Source organism: Agelaius tricolor, unplaced genomic scaffold, assembly GCF_023055355.1.
Source record: "Agelaius tricolor isolate 1412-34295 unplaced genomic scaffold, bAgeTri1.0.p SCAF_7, whole genome shotgun sequence".
Classification (NCBI taxonomy): Eukaryota; Metazoa; Chordata; class Aves; order Passeriformes; family Icteridae; genus Agelaius; species Agelaius tricolor.
The window spans coordinates 14,669,048-14,689,649 of record NW_027269267.1 but is presented as its reverse complement, the minus strand read 5'-3'; the positions used below and the strand labels follow the sequence as shown (position 1 = coordinate 14,689,649).

Here is a 20,602-nt window from a genome sequence, read left to right as displayed (position 1 = left end):
CTTATGACATAAAGCTGATCTGGAAATCTCACAAGCACTGTCACTGCAAGGTCAGCAATTCAAACCTGCAATGCCACAAAGCCAGCTCATGATACATTGAGGGCTGCTCCTGACAGTAGAAAATGAAGATATAAAAGAAAAAAGGCATCCTTAGAGTTGGGCAGAAACAAAATTTCTCCATCTATTATGAAAACAGTGGCCCCAAAAAAACAGAGAGATCCAAAAGTGTCCCACCTGAGAGGAAAACCATTCCATTTGCATTCATAGTTTTTTAGATACCAGAGTAGTCAGAGAAGAAACTTAGAAGTATGAGAGATATTAAAAACTTCTGACAATTTTGTTCACATTTACAAATATAATCACTGAGGAGACAATAATTCACAAATTCTGATATTTGTGATGAATATGCTGAACATGCTGGAATTTACTCAGCACTGACTTTCAGAACTGCTGCCTTTTGACTTTGAGATGAAACTGTAAGGAATCAAAATACCAGATACTACTGCATAAATGTGTGCAAGTATCTCAGTGAATCTTTTGGAAGAAGGGAATGGATACTGGTTGAATGCATTAGGAATAGGAATTCCAAAATATATTAGAATGCTCTAGAAATTGCTCTCTGTGCTCAAGAGCCTCGTGTTCCAGCTGCTGTTTTGTGGAGCCTAGGTGAAAGGAATGCTTTATCCTGAGCCTAACTTAGCACCTTAGGTGGTTCCCTCCCTAACACAGGGGTCCTAATTGAGGCTTTTATTCTTTTGTGACAATTATGTTTTATATGAAAAGGAACTTGTTTTATACAGTTCACTTATGCCCAGAAGTAGAAACCTCACTCGTTTTGTGATCATTTTCAGAAGCAGTGTCCCTGAAGATGGCACATTTGGAAATGGCATTATTTCATACTGCTGCATAGCAGCAATTGGCACCCCAGTCTATAAAAGATACTACTCAATATAAAATAGCCAACACCCACAAGAAGAAGCAGAGTTCTATTCTATCCCAAAATATACCTCTGCAGAGTACCTGTTATACTGCACTTAATCTAATTTACTAAAGGAGAGATGAATCCCCTTGCTGCAATCAAGCTATTTTTAAAAAGAGATTGGTGGTGATTCAGCTGAATGGTGACTAAACCACTGACAAATTTCTCCTGTCAGCTTGTGTGTATAAAAAGATGCTTTGCTGGAATGTATCATCTACAGATACCACTGTCTTTTTGGACTGATGGGGAGTTTTCCAGTCAAACTATATAATTTTATTTATTATTTAAAATTATATGCATATCAAGCTTTTAGCACATTTCAGAGAGGCATCAGGTCATACAATTGAGCTGTACTGGGTTTGCATGGCTGGGAGTGGCTCCTGTGGGCAGTTTCCAGAAGCTTTCCCCAAGTTCAACAGAGCCAGTTCCAGCTGGCTACAAGACAGACCCACCACAGGAGAGAGACTGTGGGAGGAACAGCTCTGCAGACTCCCTTTGGAGCCAATTGTGGAGAACTGTCTCCCATAGAAGGGACTCCCCACTGGAGCAGCAGTGAAGAGTCATCCCACTGAGGGAGGAGTGGCTGAGACAAGGTCTGACCACAGACTTCATTCCCCATCCCCTGGACCACTGGATGAGGGAAAGGTAGAGAAAACCAGGAATGAAATTATGCCTGGAAAGAAGGGAGAAGTAGGGAGAGATGTTTCTAAGATATGGATTTATTTCTCATTATCCTACTCTGATTTGATTGGTAATTAATTAAACTAACTTCCCCAAGCAGAGTCTGTTTTGCCCATGACAGTAAGTGGGGAGTGATCTCTCCTCATCCTTATCTCGACCCAAAAGCCTTTCACTGCATTTTGTCTCCTGTGTCCAGCTGAGGAGAGGAGTGACAGTGGCTTCAGTGGCTCCCTGGTGTCCAGCCAGCATCAACCCACCACACAAGCCACAACAGAGAGAATTTGAAACAGATATTGCACAAGATCATTAGCTGAAACTGCTTGTTTAATTTACTTTATCTGAGTTGAATGTATCTTCTGAAAAGATAAACAGAGATACATTCCCATGAACAGAAAAGCAGTCATCCCCCATTCTGAATGTTACTCTGCAACTCAAAAGATGCAGGTTGAGTTCTTGCTCTCTATGAGCTGCTGCCTTTGGCAGGTACAGGATTACGTCTATGGACTAGGGATGACTCTGATGCCTCCTACAGCTGTTCCTACCTGCAAACTTCCAGTTAATATAGCAGAGTAAGGAGGGGAGAAGGTGAGTTCTTCATTTACATCAGCAGAGAGGACGAAATTAAATCCATAAAGTAAACTAAACCAGAAATGGAGTTGAGAAACAACTATTACAGTCCCTTGAGTAGGGCACCTAATTACTCTATAGCTCCTTTGGAAACTGCCTTCTAGGGACTATAGCAAAAGCTCATGCTCATGACATTTATCATGATGTAAGTTTGGAATATAATAATCCTGGTAGTTCACTAGCGAGTTTGCTTGGTCCTGAAAAACTGATTTCCTAGGAAGTTACTTTTTAAGATATACCTGTAGTTCTGTCTGGCTTCTCTGATGATTTACAAGACTAGACAACCTGTTTTCTTGCCATGGTGAGAACAAGTCTTAGAGAGCACAGATGAATGTTTGTCCTTCTCTTCACCTTGACTTTAAATCTCACAGTTTATGTCAGTGAAAATTGTTACACATTTAATTAGCTATTTTGTTGATGCAGAGTTAAAGACAGTTTAGTAAATAGTCTGTCTATTATTTCTATCCTCATAAGTCAATAATGAAAATTATGTCACTCACAGGACAGCATATGCAAATAAATGTGCATATGATAGACTGAAAGCAGAATTCACTGGCATCTAATAGGTGTTTAATTGCTTTGGAGTGCTACTAAAAAGCAATATTATTAGGATGTTTTTCTTGCAAATGGGTTTTAAAAGCATATGGTCAGCGCTGTATAATCGCAGGCTTATAATTAAAACTAAATAGGTTAGAAATTACAAGGTAGAAGAAAATAAAAGCTCAGCAGCAAGTGTATGTATGGCTAACCACGGATAAGTGTGTGCTGTGTGGTACTTGTGGGTGCACCTAAATGCTGTGCTCCAGCACTACACCTGCCAGGAATTACCATTATGGCTTAGGAGGAACTGTGGCTGTCTAAGGAGACCTCAGGGAAATGAATTCTTAGCTGGGGCTGACATGAGTACAAATTAACCAATTAAGGCACCTGTATCAATATAAGCATCCTGACTCATTGTTTAATGGGATAATTGGAATTCTGTAGAGGAAATAAAGTTGATTACAGGGATCAAACAGAGTGAAAGCTTTCTAAGCATTTGTCTCTTGCTTGTGACAAGTTGTAGCTTATGAGGCTGCTGACATTAATGCCTTAAGTTTTAGCTTTCATATTTTTCAGATTTTGTATGCTTTAGTGTGTAACTCTGAATTTCATATAAAGTGTTAGCAAGTTCTCTTCACAGTGTAGTTAGACAAAACAATCCTTTTCCAGCCAAGAACCAAGGACATCGTTGCAGCTTCAGGCCCAAAAAGTACAAACAACAGAGAATTGAGGAGAGCAGTCTGGGAGGATGGGACTTCATAATCTGAAGCTGTAATTGGACAATTAATCCCAATAGGTAAATGGACCAAAACTTATAAAAGTGTGAAAACTCATGACCTGTCATCCATCTTGGGTGAAGCCCTGGCTAGGCTCTTGTACTGCCCAAGGTGCATCCTTTGAAAGCCTTTTAATAAATACCTGCTTTGTTCCTTTAACACTTGTCTAGCCTCTGATCCAGGTAGAATCAGGCATCAACATGGAACAAATAGCAGTACAGGGAGTAAAAGGTCAGGTCGTCACTTTTCAGTGCTTACAATAAAATTGTGTACATGCTATGAAGAAATAGACAAAGGTCTGCATGTTTAGCAATAAACATGAAGTCTATATTCCAACTTTGTATGTATCTGAATTCCCAGAATGTTCTGGTTTCACCCGATGAATTGTTCTTGGTATAATGCAATTCAGCAGATTTTCCCATCATCTCACAAGCATCTATAAATCAATTTACAATATAATGCTAGGTGTCTACTCCGTGGTTTTGATGGGTGGATTTGCCCATGAAAGCATATGATGAACAGATGGTGGAAGAGAAAAAGTCAAAGAGATGAGGGGCTAGTTGGACTCTTCAATCCAAAGAAATAAGATGCGGATGATTTACTCTCTATAAACTGAAGACAAACGGATCTCCAGAGAGAAGGAAGAATGGAAATAAATTCACTGTATTCTCAGGAAGCAATCTATCACAAAAGGTCAGCATGCCTTTATGTTTGAAGAAGAAAATGAAAAGGCATCTGTGGTTTATTGTGTCCAAATGTATTATTTCCTTTGAAGGACTCAAAATATTTTTGTCCAACGGAAACTGAGGCCTACATAACTTCTCTTACATGTTTCTGAAGAGTAGTCTGATTATTTGAGAGAAAAAAATGAAAATCAAGTACAATAAAAGACCTAGCATTATTTTTTCTTCATGTGTCAGATGAAACTTTTGGGTGTACAAGACTTGTCATATTATATCTGGAATATAAACAGAGAAACAATAAAGAACACCTAATGCTTTATTTATTTATTCACATTCTCCTTTTTTTTTTCCCCATTCCTGCCATTACTCTTTGCAGGGCACAGATCTTCAAAGGACTCCAGCTGTAATGATCTGTATTTCTCAGGATGCAGATATCCCATTGGTGTAGAGTGAGAATCTTACTGTTCAGTTTTAAAACTGCAGGAGCAGCTGGGGACCATGAAATCAAATAAGGGGCAGTACTAGAACTCTCCTTAGGCTACAGAAATTTGAAAAGAAAAATCTTCCATTTGAGGAATTTAAAATCATTTCCTTTCCAGTTAAAAATGTCCAACCATCTTGTTCCAATTTAATGGAATCCTGGCATTTTAAAATTTTGCCCAATTTTACATCAAAACCCAAGATGAAAAAGGATAGAATTTCTCTATTAAATAACAGAAATTGTCTATTCCATAATGACTGACATTGCCTAGAACACAGAGCGCACCATAATGTTATTGAAATGAATAAAATAGATGAGTACTCTGCAAGCTCCAGAACACATAATGAAATGAAAAATAATGAAACACATAATGAAACACAGAAGTCCATTAAATTTATTATTTCCTATAATGAGAGTCTACCCATCTTATCAAACTTCTGTGATAAAATTTGCCCCTTCTGGGCCTGATGAGTTTTGAAAATGGTGCAAATGAAACAATTCTTATTCAGCATTACCCACACAGAAGAAAAGTGCACACTGACCAAGAATAAGGACATGCAGAAATTCTTTAAACCACATTGAATGAGCCATTAGGATCCTTCTGTAGAAGAGAGCAGTCACATTAGGACAAAAAGATGACCTTAAAAAATGCACTTTCTACAAGCCCAGGATGAATTTAGTGTCTCAGTAGATACCAGATTCTGCTTTGAAACAAAAAACCCCAAATCAAAAAAACCCAGGCATAATATGAAAAACAATGTATTCTGCTCTTAGAATTTAATATAGCATAAGGTAAAGTATACTTTTTGTTGCACTTGCAGCAACAAAGTTAACAACTGCAGCATGTGATTAGGACTCTGAAGTCTCTCCATCTGAGATTGCTTTCTGAAATCAAATTCAGGCAGAGAGAAAAGGAGAAACAAACAAGTTTACTGCAGCTCTGCAGTAGCAAATAATCAAGATAACTACTTGAGGAACATAAAGTAAAGCACCAGATTCTTCAAATGATATGATAATTGAAACACAGGTGTTGAATATCCAGTTACGTGCAGATCTCTCTCCTCTCAGAGAGTGGAAAGGGCACAGAAGGGTTTAGCCTGAGATGAACAACAATGCAAGGGAAAAAAAGAGCCAGTCTGTGAACTGGAGGACAAATTTATCTCAACCTAAAATTTGTCATTGGCTGTGTTGTACAGGCAGTCTGTTCAAACACATGACAAATGACACTGCTATTCATAGAGCAGGCATAGCACAGGTTGCCACAATCTAAATTGTTACCAATAGTGTCCCATACACCAAGAAATGTCATGCATTCAGCTGTAGAACACCATGGGCTGAAGGTGTGTGTAAGAGGAAATTACAGTTTATACAGTTAAAATTATCCAATAGCTAGCTATATGCAACTAATCTTTATGATTTGTTAAAAAACAAAAAACAAAACAAAAACAAACAAACAAAAAACAAACAAACAAACAAAAAAAACCCCTGCAACCACTGAGGCTTTTAGCACCTCTTTTTGCAGTTGCACTGCATTTCAGGAAATGAGAAATATTGAATCTCTGGTTATAAGGAAGCAATATTTTGTTTTGACATCCAAATGCTCCACATCAGTCCTTGATTTGCACAGCTCTGAAAAAAAGGATGCATACTCAACTTATTTGTAGCCCCCTCCTGTCTTTTTAAATATATTTCAAGAAGGGCACAGATTGTCTAGCCAATGAGTTATACTGTATGCATAAAAATATGTGGATAATAATGTTCTGGCTTTTTCATACAGCTTCATGGAGAATCCTGGCTTCAGGCCAAACAACTGCAAAAGCAAAGCTTTTCCCCCTCAGCATTTTCGCAAAGTGCACATAATACATCTTTAAGTAAATTAGTGTTATAACAGGTTTCCACTGATCCATCTTGAGGAGTCAAATGAGAACCAAAAATAGATCCTGTTTTCAATTTCCCCTGAGCACCAAAATGATTTGAAATCCTCCCTTGCCACAAGGAAACAAACAGGTAAAACCTCCACATTTGGCAATGATTCAGTAAATATATGTGCCTGTTTCAGTATTTAAATCCAGGAGCCAAGGAACTCTTAATTAGAGAAGGATTTGCAACATATCCAATAAAGGTAGGGAGCAAGTGTGACTCTCCAAGAAAACCCCTTCCTCTGTAGTCAGATGCTTTGTGCCATTTGCAAAGGAAAACTCAGCTCAGAGTATGCAGCAGATGCCAAAGCCACCTCTGCAGAGAGGTGCAGAACATGTAAACAGCCACACACCACAACCATTCCTATACTTAAAGGGATTGGCAAAGCAGAGGTGAAGATATGATCAGATACTATTCATTGGAATAAACAGTACAGGCTAAAAAATAGATTGCAATTTCAACTTGAAGTATGAAGAGGGAAAACCCCCCTATTTGGAAAAATCCTGCAGAATGGCAAAGTCATTGAAACAGTAACAAACACAGCAAGCATTTAGAAGCAGAAGAGCCCTTGGCTTTAGGGCTGAGGGGATTATATGCAATTTTTCAAGTAACTACTCCTAGATAAGTGATTGTATTTTCAAAAATGGAAACAAGATGATCTCATTTAAAGGTTTAGTACTTCCTTAAAATATTTATGCAAAAAACGGGTCCCTGGCAAGGAGATTTGGGTGTGTGGAAGGAGAGGACAAAAAGTAGAAACAGTAGCTCAGCATTCAGCTCAATTTTAGTATATACTTTTTAAAAAAGGATAAAATCAAAGTGTATGATTTCATAGATATAGTTGAGATCAAATCCCTGAAAGAAAATTTTGCTGAATGTTGATTCAAATGTTGTAAAAATTTTGACTGGCATCAACCAGCCCATCTCCAATTTTGCTAAAAACAGATGCACGTTAAGTTATTTTTCTTAATGCCTGTTAATAGAATTGGCATTGAGTAACAAAAATTGATGATTTTTTGTATCATTGTTGCTAATGTGATGTTCTGTTTGTTTTTCAGCAAGGCATATGTATAACACTCAGCACCAGTGGCAGTGTAAGGAGGTAGCATGATTATCATGACATTAAACTAATTAAGATTGGCCAGAAGAAAGCCAAGGTTGCCCTCCTCTCCATCTCTGTAGAACAAAAGGAATGGGGAGAACAAGGGAAATATTAATAACAGTTTATATAAGAAGTGCTTGATTTTGCTCTGCTTATGTGGGATTGCAGCTGAATAAAGTGAAAGGAGAGAAAGGGAAAGCATATCTTGGTCCTTAGAAAAATAACAAATGGGTTGTTAATTGGCAAGTGTTTAAAGGGCTGGTTCTAATCAGGGTAAATGGGCTTGTTTTTCCAACACTGGGTCTCACATCAAAACAACAAGAAACAATTGAAAAAATCTTTGCTGAAGAAAGCAAGAGGAAGTGGGTTGTCACCAGCTGCTCGAAGACAAAATCCTCCAACAAATGTGTAGCAGCAGATGCTGTGTGAAGCACAGGGAATGTAAATGCACATGAGTCATCCCATAAGCTTAGGGGGACGAGCTGCAGGCCAGATCCTGGGGGCAAAGACTTTTGTGACTTTAACCATCTCCCCACTTGCTCTGTACTTTGTTCGAGTAGACAGTATATTTTTTTGGAAGATGTTTTTCATCCCTTTTAAAGAGCCCTGAGCAGAAGGAGAGTATCTTACAAAAATATTATTCTTTGGGCCTATGGCATCAAAAAAAGGAGATGGTCCAGCATCATTGTCTGTCCAGCAGGGAGAAGAGTTTAAAGCATTTCCCCCTTTCCCCTCTTTTTTAAGGTTCATGATAATGATAAAAATTGTTAAAAGGATCATTTTTATAATTTCCAGCATTTCACTATTTATTTTACACTTCAGTTTCATAACATGGCACACTGGGAAAGGATAGAAAATTGGCGTAGCAGCAATAATAGAACAACTACCTGCTATGTTTCACAGAGATAATCCTGAGGATCCCATCTCAGGCTGGTTGCCCCTGGGCAGAGGGATAAGACCTTCCAAAAGTTGAAGTACGATGGAACTTGAAATGAAAGTGACAGAAGGATGCTCTCTAGGAGTTTTCAATAAAATCCTGTTTCTCTAAAAGAAATAGCAAGAAAGAGACAGAGGGAGGAGTCCCAGAGTCAGCTCTTGCCTTGGCTGTCCCAGCTGTATATATTTAGGCATTCTCATACTCTAGTCATTATAAAACACACACTGATTTGCACAATTCCATAATCTTATAAGAAAATAGGTCATTTGGGATTATCAAATTCTCATCCATTTAATTTCAAAATTCTTTTCTTGTTTTCCCCCAGCAACACCAAGGTCTCATATGGAGAGGAAAAAAAGGATTTAGCAGAAGACTTTGCATGGAGGTGGATCTACATTTTGAATCCATTTCTATGTTTGATGCTGCCATGTTCCACTGTGACAGATCCTGAGGATTCTCTCCTGCCAGTTGCCTTCAAGGCAGCCATACCCAGTTTCTCCACTGAATTCATGCTACTTAACATGTCACAAATAAGGAGAGGCTTTTTGTCCCTTAAAGGGGAACTCCAGAGCTGACTGGAAACAGTGATTTAATTTTGTGAAAATATGATGATATTTTGATATTAGAACATACTGATATGTGATCTGTCCTGGTTTAAAGAAAACAAAAAACAATGAAAAGGAGTGAGGAGGAGTGAGGAGGATGGGCCCTCAGCACCCAGTGGTGCAGACATTTGGAAGTTCATCTGTGCCAGAAGGGACACTGCAGGAATATCAAGCCAGTGGGGAAACAATGACACTCTGAGCTGCATTGGGTGATGATTTTCAGGCTCCATTGGGGTAATGCTGTGAACCTGGTGGAACCTGAAACATACACCTGCATACTCTATCCGTGGTCAGGAGAGGCATGTAAGATTATAGTTTTCTTTGGGATATTTTATCTGCAAAGCTACTTTTTAAGAAACAGAAAACCTGAAACACATTTGTACCTGATCTCAGGAAGGAGGCTTGAGGACTGGGCCTTGCCATGTCTCACTGCAGAGCACAGGTGGGAGCCAAGCATTAGCAAGTCCTTCTTCTGGACTTGGGCAAATTTAGCAGGAAAGCAATAAAATTAGATCCTGCTGCCCTTTGTCCCTTGTTTGCCAGATGTGGTGGAAAGAAACAGCACTATATGTGATCCAAGCCAGATTCTTCTCCAGGCTCATGATATGTCCATGTCTCTAATAGTGTTTCCCGTGGCAGTAATTGGGATCCCACTGTGGGAAGGGATGGGACAGCACGGGGCAGCCTGACAGCACACAGGCATGTTCCTCAGCCCTGGGAGCCAAACCATGCCATGAATCCATAGCTCATGGTGTCTGGCTCCTCAGTGATGAGAGTGGACCACAGAGCAGCTACTGTATTTCCAAGGGAGGGAAATCCAGCCTGACTTGGTTTTGTCATAAGTGATTAGATTTTATAGTGTGCTTATGTACTTCTCCTAATCAAATTAGCATGTTGGCTCAAAATCAGCCTAGCAGAAAACCTCTCATTTTCTTACCCATTCTGCTTCATTTATCACCTGGAATTACCAAAGTTTTGAGATTTTCTTTTCTCTCTGCTGGGTCCAGTTCTTCTTAGCTTATAAAATTTGAAACATTCATCGCCCAAGGTTGCAAGAGCAATGAATATTTATAATCCCATCTTCCCAGCACACTCAGAGGTGTCTCACAGTGTGACTTCATATTAAAAATGTCCCACCTGTGGGGATCACTCAGAAAAACACAGATTACAAATCTATATAACATAGAACAAGGTCAATGCCCAAATTATGGGAATTATCACCGTAAAAAAGGTTGCATATCTGATGATGCACTGCCCCAACACTGATTTATAGGTGCTGTACTAGTGACTCTCCCCTGTGAAGACAGAATTTCAGCTATTAAGTTACAACATTATTCCCTGGTTCTTTTCTCAAGGCTTCTTATGAATCAGCTGCAAATTGTATAATGCACTCCTCTCACCATTTACAATGGTAGCCCCTATCTCCAACAGCAAGAAATGAAAAAAGAGTTTCTCACCTGGCTTCAGAGTCCAGGGAAATATAGTTTGCAGAACGTAGGAATTAGTGACAAAACACAGACAGGATTATGACGATAAGAACTGCTTAGAAAATACTGCAAATGAAACTTCCTGACCTGCAGGCACCTTCTGTTAATTCACTTCAAATATGGTCTTTTTCTAGGCTGAGGCCACACTCTAAAAAACCCAACCCCCATCCCATTCATCTCCAAAAATGCAATTAAAGCTTAATGTTAATTCAGATTCTTTTCCTACTCAAGACAGTGCTATGAGGATTACAGTCAGTTTTTACACTTGTCAGGAAAATATGGTTCCTTCCACTTTGCAGACAGGCAATTAACGCTCAGCAGCAGCACTGAAATTAGAAACTATCTAGAGGCCATTTTAGGCCAAGAAAGTTTTGCCATTGATTTTAACGCATCAAGATATAACGTATTCTCCAGTATCATGCCCTTTCCTATTTTTCCCAAACTTTGGTTCAACCATTAAATTGAAGCCTGCCCTGTAAATCCCATAAGCTATTAATGTAGTTCCCTTAGCTGGAAGATAGATTAATGACCTGAGACTTCTGTAGAATATTTGCTACTTCAGTGCAAATTAATATCATATTTTATCCTCATTTTATACCCACATCCAGCACTCCCTTCTGCAAAGGATACCAGAAGGAGCTGATTATTTAAATGCCAAGATTCTAAATCTTATCTTCAAATTTTTAATCAAGCTGTTAAACATGAGTACTAAATTGCTGCATTTCCATTTTTCATACTTCTCTCACCTCATTTTTCATGATAAGAACAAAGAAAAAATTAAGCACACAGATGCGTTTAGAAGGGGTTTTTTAATACTAATGAAGTTTTTTAAATACTTTATGTTTTTCAGGACTCTGTTCTCCTCCACACATTGGGCTGGGACTAAATTAAAATGTCTTTCACTTCATCCAGGTCTATGTTCTCCATTTAAAAATGGGTAGTTTTAAATTTTCTAGGTATCAAATGCTATACTATCAATAATGATTTTGTCCACAGTCTCCGATTTTTTAATGTATTTTTAATTAAGTTACAAATTCTTATTCCATGGCCTAAAATAACACTGTTTGCTAAACACATTTCTCTGATGAGGAATGCAATTTCTGGAGAAAGCAAAATCGTGAAAACCTGAAAATGGCTTGAGACACATGTTTAGTTCTAGAAAACTCAGGTCAGGCCTCCTTTCTGTAGGAATTAAAATTTATGGCAAAGTCTCCACTTCCTTAGGCAAGCACATCAGGCTATTAGAAGAAATAAAAGTAGCAGTGGGGGAAAAAGACAAAGTTGTTTTCTCTTAATATTCCTTCTTGCCAGCACTTTTAAAAAGTTTGGTCTTTATTTGTAAAAAGTAAAACTAGGTTGAAACTTCAAACTTACAGCAAAATTTTTATTTCTATACTTCAAACCCTCAATAATAATATTACTAATAATAAAAGGAAAAAATGTTATGAAAATCACAGAAAACAAACAGCATTTTGGAGTGAAACTATACATTATATTTTCTGTCTATACTTGCTATTATAAAAAATCTATGAAGAAAATATTGTCACTTCAAAAAGCTTTTATTGTTGAATCCTTAGGCTGTTTTGGCATCAGTATAAGGTATCAAGTCATTACAAATTTAAAACAGACTTGCAAACACATTCACTTACACTTGATTAATCTGCCTTGTAAACTTCAGTTAGTATTGGGGATTGATGGTTTTGTTAGTCAAAACACCTTTGGGGAGCATACTTAAGACACTCTCTTGATTAGAAATATCCTTTGTATCCAGTCTTAACATATTTAGAACTCAACACGACATTTGTAGGGGACCTACAAAGAACATCTCATTCAACTGAGATGACCACTTCAGGTCTGACCAAAAGGTAAAATATGTTGTTAAAGGTATTCTCTAAATGCTTCTTAAATGCTGATAGACTGGTGACATCCACCACCTCTCCAGGAAGCCTGTTCCAGTGCTTGACCACCCTCTTGGCAAAGAAGTGCTCCCTAATGTCCAGTGTGAACCTCCCCTGGTGCAGGCCAGCAGTGCCTATCTGCCAGGCAGTGCTCCTCCCCTGCTGCCCCATTTCCCAGTGCTGCTAATTGTCACTGCACTTCAGAGCAGCTGATGCACTCCACAGGTCTTCCTCCAGCAGCTGAACTCTTCCTTGTCCCTGTAGTCATTCCTATGGACTGACCTTCCAGTGGATTGACTTTTCTGCGGCTCAACCTGCCTTGTCTTCTTGTTCAAAAAGGGTCTCTGACTCCTCCTGTCTTCTCCTCTCTCTTGCCCAGTTTCCTCAGTGGCCATTTGAATGTGTGTGACCATGCTGTGAGTCTTCCCTTCCAGCTGTGAAGGTACACTTGGCAAAAGGTATGGCTGTGCCCTGAGGTTCAGCTCAGTGAATTAACCATGAGAAATTAGTGGACAAGGCAGAAAACAGAGCAGGAAGATAACAAGTGTTACAAATAATACCATGAAGGATGACCAAATTTCACAGGTGGTTAAGATGTGAAGATGGCCAAAGTGGGAGGTTGAGATTGGCTATTAGGAAAACTTTTTTCACTAGAAGAATTACTAAGCATTGGAACAAGTGGCCAAGGAAAGGTATTACCCTGGAAGTATTTAAAATATTGAAAAGTGTGGTTGTGGCACTTAGGAACACGATTTAGTAGTGGACTTGGCAGTGTTAGGATAAAGGTTGGACTCAATGGTAATTTCCAACCTAAATTATTCTATGGAATCTCACACATAATGGAGGGGAGAACAAAGATATTTTGAAGAGTAAACCCTTGCTAGGTCTCTAGGTACTACTAAATGATTGGATAGGAAACCCTATCAGAAACACCAAGTTCAGATACAGAGGTAGCAAAGAGACTTGTGAGGAAAAAGTAGCCAGGGTACAAGATTATTTGAGAGTAGAGTGAAAGGGAGGTGATCAAGGTAAATGAGAGAACAAGCATGGAGAATGGAGGGGAACAAAAGGGGACAGCAGAGTGAGCTGCTGCTGTTTGACCTCTGCACCTGATGACCACAATCAGTCCTATCTTCTCATTCAACTCAACTCCTATTTTCTGAGTGTCTACCATGAGAATTCTTGCATGGACCCTTTGTTTGAGAAATAGCTTTGAAGTTAGAAAAGAGAGATACCAGGATACAGAAGCAAGAGAGGAGAAGCAATGTAGGGAACATGAAAAAATTCAGAATGACAAACTCTGCCTGTTCTGGCTTCAGCTGGGACAGTGTTAATTTTCTTCCAAGTAGCTGGTACAGTGCTGTATTTGAAATTCAGCATGACAATAATGTTGATAGCACACCAACTAGTTTTAGTTGCTAAGTAGTGTTTACCTTAAGTCAGGGACTTTATGTCTATGCTCTGACAGTGAGGAGCTGCACAAAAGCTGGAAGGGAACAGAGATGGGACAGCTGACCCAAACTGACAAAAGGGACATTCCACACTACAGAACATCATGCACCCTGTATGAACTGGGGGAGTCACCCAGAAAGGGGCTGATTGCAGCTCAGGGATGGGCTGGGTACCAGTCAGTGGGTGGTGAGTAACTATGTATTATTTGTCTTTTAGGTTTTATCTCTCTCTCTCTCCCTATTCTTTTTATTACTATTATTGTTATTTTAGTTCATTTCAATTATGAAATTGTCCTTATTTTAACACATAAGTTTTACTTTTCCCCCCCCTGATTCTCCTTCCCAACCCACCTGAGGCAGGGTGGGGAGTAAGTGAGCAGCTGTGTGGGACTCAGTTGCCAGCTGGGGTTAAACCACAACACCCCAATAAAATTCCATGCAGACACTGCTGTCTATTGTCTCTGGTTTGTTGGTGCCCAAGCTGCTAAGCCTTTTGGCAGGGAAAATCAGAATGCACTTGACTCCACTCTGCTGCAGCCAGCATGCTTCCAGTGCCCAAAATAATTATTTTAATGCCAGGTCCAGTACCACTGCACTGCAGCACTGCATACTTTGTCTCAGCAAGGAAGAGAGCAAGCTAAACAACTACAACTCCAATCAAAACTTCCCCATCTTTTGTTCTAGATGTAACACTACAAGCAGCACCAACAAAAAGAAATATAAATAAATAAATTGGCAGTAGTATTGCCTCTGAGATTTCTGCAGTAACTCTGTTATAATCCAAATAAATTCAATAATTGGAAGACTCAACAGAAGCTTTCATAGAAAACACTGCTACCCAAGAGACTGAGACCCTATCTAAAATACTGAAAAGGGGAAGAAAAGGGAAATTCACTAAACCAAAATCCAGAGGAAAAAATTACAATGTCTAAGTTTCAACCTCGATTTAATAATTGAAACATCATGTTCTCTAACATTACATGTGACATGCTGTGGCATGACTTCTCTGATGTGCCAAACTCAAGACAACTGCCTGGTTTAGATGTTATTAGTCTGCTGACACCCTGTCTGTCTTAATTCTGTTGTTTGCAAGTAGAGATAAAGTCACAGCTCTAAACCATGGTGTGGATACCCACGCATTGCACTTGTCTTTCCAATGGTGCCTTCCCAACAGATCAGTCTACAAAGGCCAATCCCATTTGGCTGGTATCATTCTCTTGAAATCTAAACTGTTTGAGAAGATAAATTATTGTTACTACATGCATAGCACCTGTCATATTTTACCCACTGAAATGTGTATAAAATACATTTCCAGTGACTGTCAGGGAAGGAAGGATTGGTGCTGGCTGCCACTAGTGACAAGTTCCTTCCTCCAGCCTTTTGCCTGAGTTATGCAAGCTCTCATGAAGATTTATCCATATCCTTTACCAGACTTGAGGAAAACCCCAACCTGGGCTCTGGGTACTTGCCACAAATTCTTTCAACTTTAACCTGTGAAATAGATGCTGTCTTTTTACTGCTGGCAATTAGCTCAGTGTGAGAGGATGACACGGAGGAGACTCTGGGCTCTTGTTCAGCAATGATACTGCTGCTCTCAGTTTGTCAACCAGCCAGGCACAAACAGTTTGTTGTGCAAGTGTTATCATTTTACTGAGCAGATCCCCAGTGCCACACTACAGCTGGCAAAAAACAGAAACAGGAGTAGCTCCATTAAAAGCATGTGCTGCACTCCAGCCTTCTACAGGACACACTTCCCACATCCATCATCTTTGCTCTGGTTTCCCTGCATCACTTCCCCACATTCACTCTGGCTTTTCCACATCCCCACATTTGCCACCACAACCTTAAGAATACCAAGTTTGAAGATTTTCAGCTTACTGAAGAAAAAACATGTTTAGCATTCACACAGTGAGAAAGCTTTCTTTTCCAAAATGTTACATTTAAGATTGATTCAGAATCATAATGGAATGAGACCTCAGCTGAGAAAAGGGAGAAGATGAAGTTAATTAAAGTGCTGTCCAGCTGGAACTTGAAAATTCTTCAATCAAGGAAATATATCATACTCTGCCTCTTCCCATGTACATTGAAAAATAGCAACTGCTGTGGATTTAATTAAAACTTAGACTTCGTTTTTAGTTAATACTCTTTACTTGATTCATTATTATTCAGTCAAGATGCAAAGTTACGACCCTCATCATGAAAAAGAATGTTTTCCTACATTATGATAACCTATGTGAGTTTTTTGATTGTTTTTAATTTCTTGTAATACCTGGGGAAAGCTGGAGAACAGAAAGGTTACTAGCTCAGCTGGTTTAAGTTGGCCTTGCCATTTAGTCTAAAGGTGGAGGACTTTGCTTGCTCTGTTTTGCTCAATAAATTTTTGTTGTTTCTCAACCACAGATTTGAAGTTAAAATGTTATTTTAAGAGTCAGAAACTCAAAGATTGCACAAAACTCTTTCTCCATCAAAGCCCATAATCCATATTTCTTCTCTAGTAGGGAACTGTGCTGCAGCTAAACAAGCCCACCTGGAAGCAGCAAGGTACTTCATTTTAATCTCGCTGTGGTTTCCTCATCACCTACAGAATCCAAATCCCAGCTCACCAAATACACCTGTATATAATTTTAAAAAGATTCAAACTCATTTCTTCTCCCAGCTACAAGCACAACAACAGCTCAGAGGTCTTTTGGCATCAAGAACAGTAACATTTAAACCAGCCTCCCTCAGCTGCAGTGCCACATTACGAATAAAGGATGAATTCAAAATCACTGCAGGGGTGGATTTCTCCACCTGCAGGTGCTCTGTCAGCAGACCAGACTGCTCTAAGCTGGTCCCATGCTCCAATGGCATAGATCCAAGTCTGGTGGGCTTTGCATGTTTGCATACAGTCTCACACTAAGAAGGATCTGCTGATTTCAGAGGCCTTTTGGAGAGCTTGGAAAAGATGGGATGGTACAAGGCCCAGGCTAATAAGATGTTTCAAACATTACCTGATCTCATCCTGGTATCTGCATCCTGGCATCTGCACTGCCCTCTCAAGTACAGGCACGCTGAGGAACCAAAACCACCCCATATCAATCAGTTTTCACCATCTGAACATGCTCCCTCCCACCCTCTGTGCTGATAGAGTAGATTCACTTTGCAAACTGAAAATAAATCCTTCTGGCCTAATTGATAAATCAAATCTATGAGCCAAAGCCACTGCTTCATCTTCTGCCTCAGTGGCTGGGGACAATGGTACAACAACCACATTACAGACTTACAGCCTGCCTTCAGTGACCAGCATTCAGCAGCAGAGGAATCTTTACCCTTCTGACATAACTGTCCCCCCAAACTCAAACAGAGATGCTGTGTTTCTTACTATGGTCTCTGTTAGGGCAGTGCAGAGTCACTGAGCCTCCTGAATCAATATAAAAAACAAGAAAGGTCTTTAAAAATATGCATACTAGGAAGTTAAGGTAAAAATGTCCACTTTAACCCGGTGACACAAATAACAGAACCAAATAGGTTTAAGGCTTGTAAGAATGAGAGAGATGAAAGAAAACCTGTATCCAGGAGTTATCTGAGTTCCCACTGGGTGGTTGTGTAAGTACCATCCTTTCAATGTGTAATCTGTAACCGTGGCAACCCAGTTCTTTTTAAAGGGGGCAGGGTTGGAAAATAAGGTCTTCACTGCCCACAGCCTGAGATAACCATCACAGAACAGCATAGGCTTAGGCAGGGAGACACATCTGGTGGGAAGGAGTCGAGGAGAGGCTGAGGAGGCTGCAGAAGGGTTGGGGTCAGGCAGGTGAGAAAAGGAAAATGCTCTCTGATATCTACATACCTGCAACATGCACCACTGCTCACTTACAGGGTCTGTTTAATTTTGAATCTTTGTTGTATGATTAACCTAAAGATTTAATCAATCAAAATGTAGTTAGAAAAAACAGGAATAAGAATAAAATATTCCTGAAAGAGGTTTCCCTCCATAAGCATTAGGATAGAAATGGGGAAAGATAAGAGACAGCTGCTGCTCTCTGTGACTTCCTGTCCCTGTCCCCTCCTTAGCATTTACAATTTTATGTCACATCATAGATTCATAGAATATGGATTTAGATGCAAGAAATTTCTACCTAGATTTTAGAGAGACTAAATTCTTCACATTAACAGGTTTTAGTATTTGTGCTTTTTCATTGTTTCATATCCTTTGCAAAAGGAAAGGAGAAAACCTCATAATACTTCCTTGAAAATTTTTTTTTTTTATGTTTTCTGTCCTCACATAATGAAAGAATTTGCAACACAAATTAATCCCCCAGTTTAACTTAAAATATGGTGGATAAATCCATTTAAAACCCTATGCAGTATTGATATACTTTTATTCAACTTTTAAAAATGTGTTTCCATGGGTCTAGGATAAAATAGAAAAATAAGATAAAAGACTCAGTCCTCCTATTAATGTTACAAAAAAAAAAAAAAAAGGAAAAAAAGAAAAAAGAACATTTACAAAATCCATTAAGTGTGGGAACTGAAATGAACAAATTAGTATTCCTGGAATTAGTTTTCACATTCACAGTAGTGCAGAAAAACTAAATTTAGGCAATGTGATAGAGACATGTCATTTACATACCCCTTTCTAGAGTAAGGAGTAGTGCTGACAAGCACATGTGACATAAGAGAAGACCAAGTGTTGTAACACTCATTCAGCAAGACCCCAGGAAGATCCACACAGAAAAATGCTTTTCTCTCTAAATTGTCTACTGCAGCCTTTGAATTTTCAATACCCTTATTTCATGTTAGTCTGTTTTAATCAAAAACCAACTCACTGCCTGTTTTAGAGACCCCAGAGACACACTCTGATCTGTGATGGTGAAGCCTCACCACCAGGCTGCAGGAAGCAGGGATCAGACAGCAGTGCAGCCCCTGCATCCAGGGCATGCACAGAGCAGAGTCAGTGCATCCACAACAATTCACAGTGGTGTGGCTTTGAATTATGAAGAAGCACCATGGAAAGGGTAGCCTGGAAAATTTGTCCCACAACACACACACTCACCGCTCACACTCAGATGAGCCTGAATATACACCACAAACATTTGCCAAGTGTCTACACAAGCACTTCTGGTGGTGTTAGCTGAGCAAATTTGCAGTGAGTTTGCACAAGCCACAACAGAGCTGTGAACACCAGCCTAGAAAAGGCCAAATAAGGTGACAGATTCATCACATGGAGTCAATTCCCATCTTTAGGGCAACACAGTAGGTCAGGCACATCCACACAAGAAAATGCTTCACAAAAAGAACAAGACACAAAAAGATGATAAGATGCCTGTACACAACACCATACAAGCAAATATGTTAGGATAATGGCAAGCTCAAGTCCTACTTGCTCCAGTTTCCCATTCCTCATTGAATTCAGTGGCTCGAAGGGATGGATGATACCACATGGAAGAAAAAGGCAAATTAAAAGGATAAAATGGGAAAGCAAGAAGGAGAAGAGAGATGACCAGGGGAACAACTTTTGCCAATTCACTGACCTTGGGATATTCTGTTGTATTTTTTAAAGATAATTTTTCCCTTTAGAAATACTCATCATTGGCCACATGCCTGGATGAGTCAAAAAGAAGACACATGGGCACTCAACAGACAGGGAGATTTAACATATTGTCATTGTTCTCTGGAATTTATTTCAGATAATGAATATTCCAGAACAGAATTCTTTTCCTTTGGTCCAAATATTACAGAAAATATTTAGCTTAAACCAGTCTGCTAATGTATTCTCATGACTGTGTATCTTTGACAGTAACATTAGCAGCTAAAAATCCACAAAATAAACAATATAGGGAAAACTAGATCATCAGTCATACTATGGAATGAAAAATGCAATCAGAGCTACTTTTAATAAATGCTCACACAGCATTTCTGCACTTTTGTGTTTCTTTTACAGAAGGTTTGACGTTGCTGAGTATTCAGTGTTGAATTTTTATTTCCGAAAGAAGTTATAAATTAAGCAGCCTATTGTGCTTAGAGTAAGGTTATGATCACTGTACTATATGTCAAGTCATTCTTTCAGACTTTGTGCTAAAAATACAACTTTGTGAAAATCCCTGCTACTGCTAACAACCCCACGAAGTTCTTTGAAGTGCAGTGTGGCTGTCAAATGTGTCAGTTGCTTAGGGAGCCTCTCGTGGTGCTGAAGAATGAAATATTTGATTTGTGAGTCATAAAAAGTGGAATAGAGACGTGCTGACACAGAACTGAGCAGGTTCAATAGCCTGATCACCAGTTCTTTAGCTGGGTATGCGAATGTCAGATGCCAGAAGTGGATCAAAGTGCCCCAGGGTGCCGTGAGCTCTGTGTGGCACATTTGGAGCCATTAGAGAGTCTGTCCCTGCACTGCACTGCAACCACATGGAAATCTGTGCAGAACAGAGGCCAAAATGCTGGAGGAGGCATTAAGGG

General features: G+C 39.3%; 1 long non-coding RNA gene across 11 annotated transcripts in view; it reads right to left on the bottom strand.

The window, feature by feature from the left end:
* LOC139591619 (uncharacterized) overlaps positions 1–20,602 on the bottom strand; it is a 413,264-nt gene that overhangs the window by 227,627 nt on the left and 165,035 nt on the right. For 7 of the 11 annotated variants that reach the window (XR_011679702.1, XR_011679698.1, XR_011679700.1 and 4 more), the window contains one exon: positions 8,677–8,833. The exons of the other annotated variants lie outside the window; for them this stretch is intronic. This is a non-coding gene — a long non-coding RNA (uncharacterized lncRNA). The remainder of the gene's footprint in view (positions 1–8,676; positions 8,834–20,602) is intronic. 11 annotated transcript variants of the gene reach the window in all.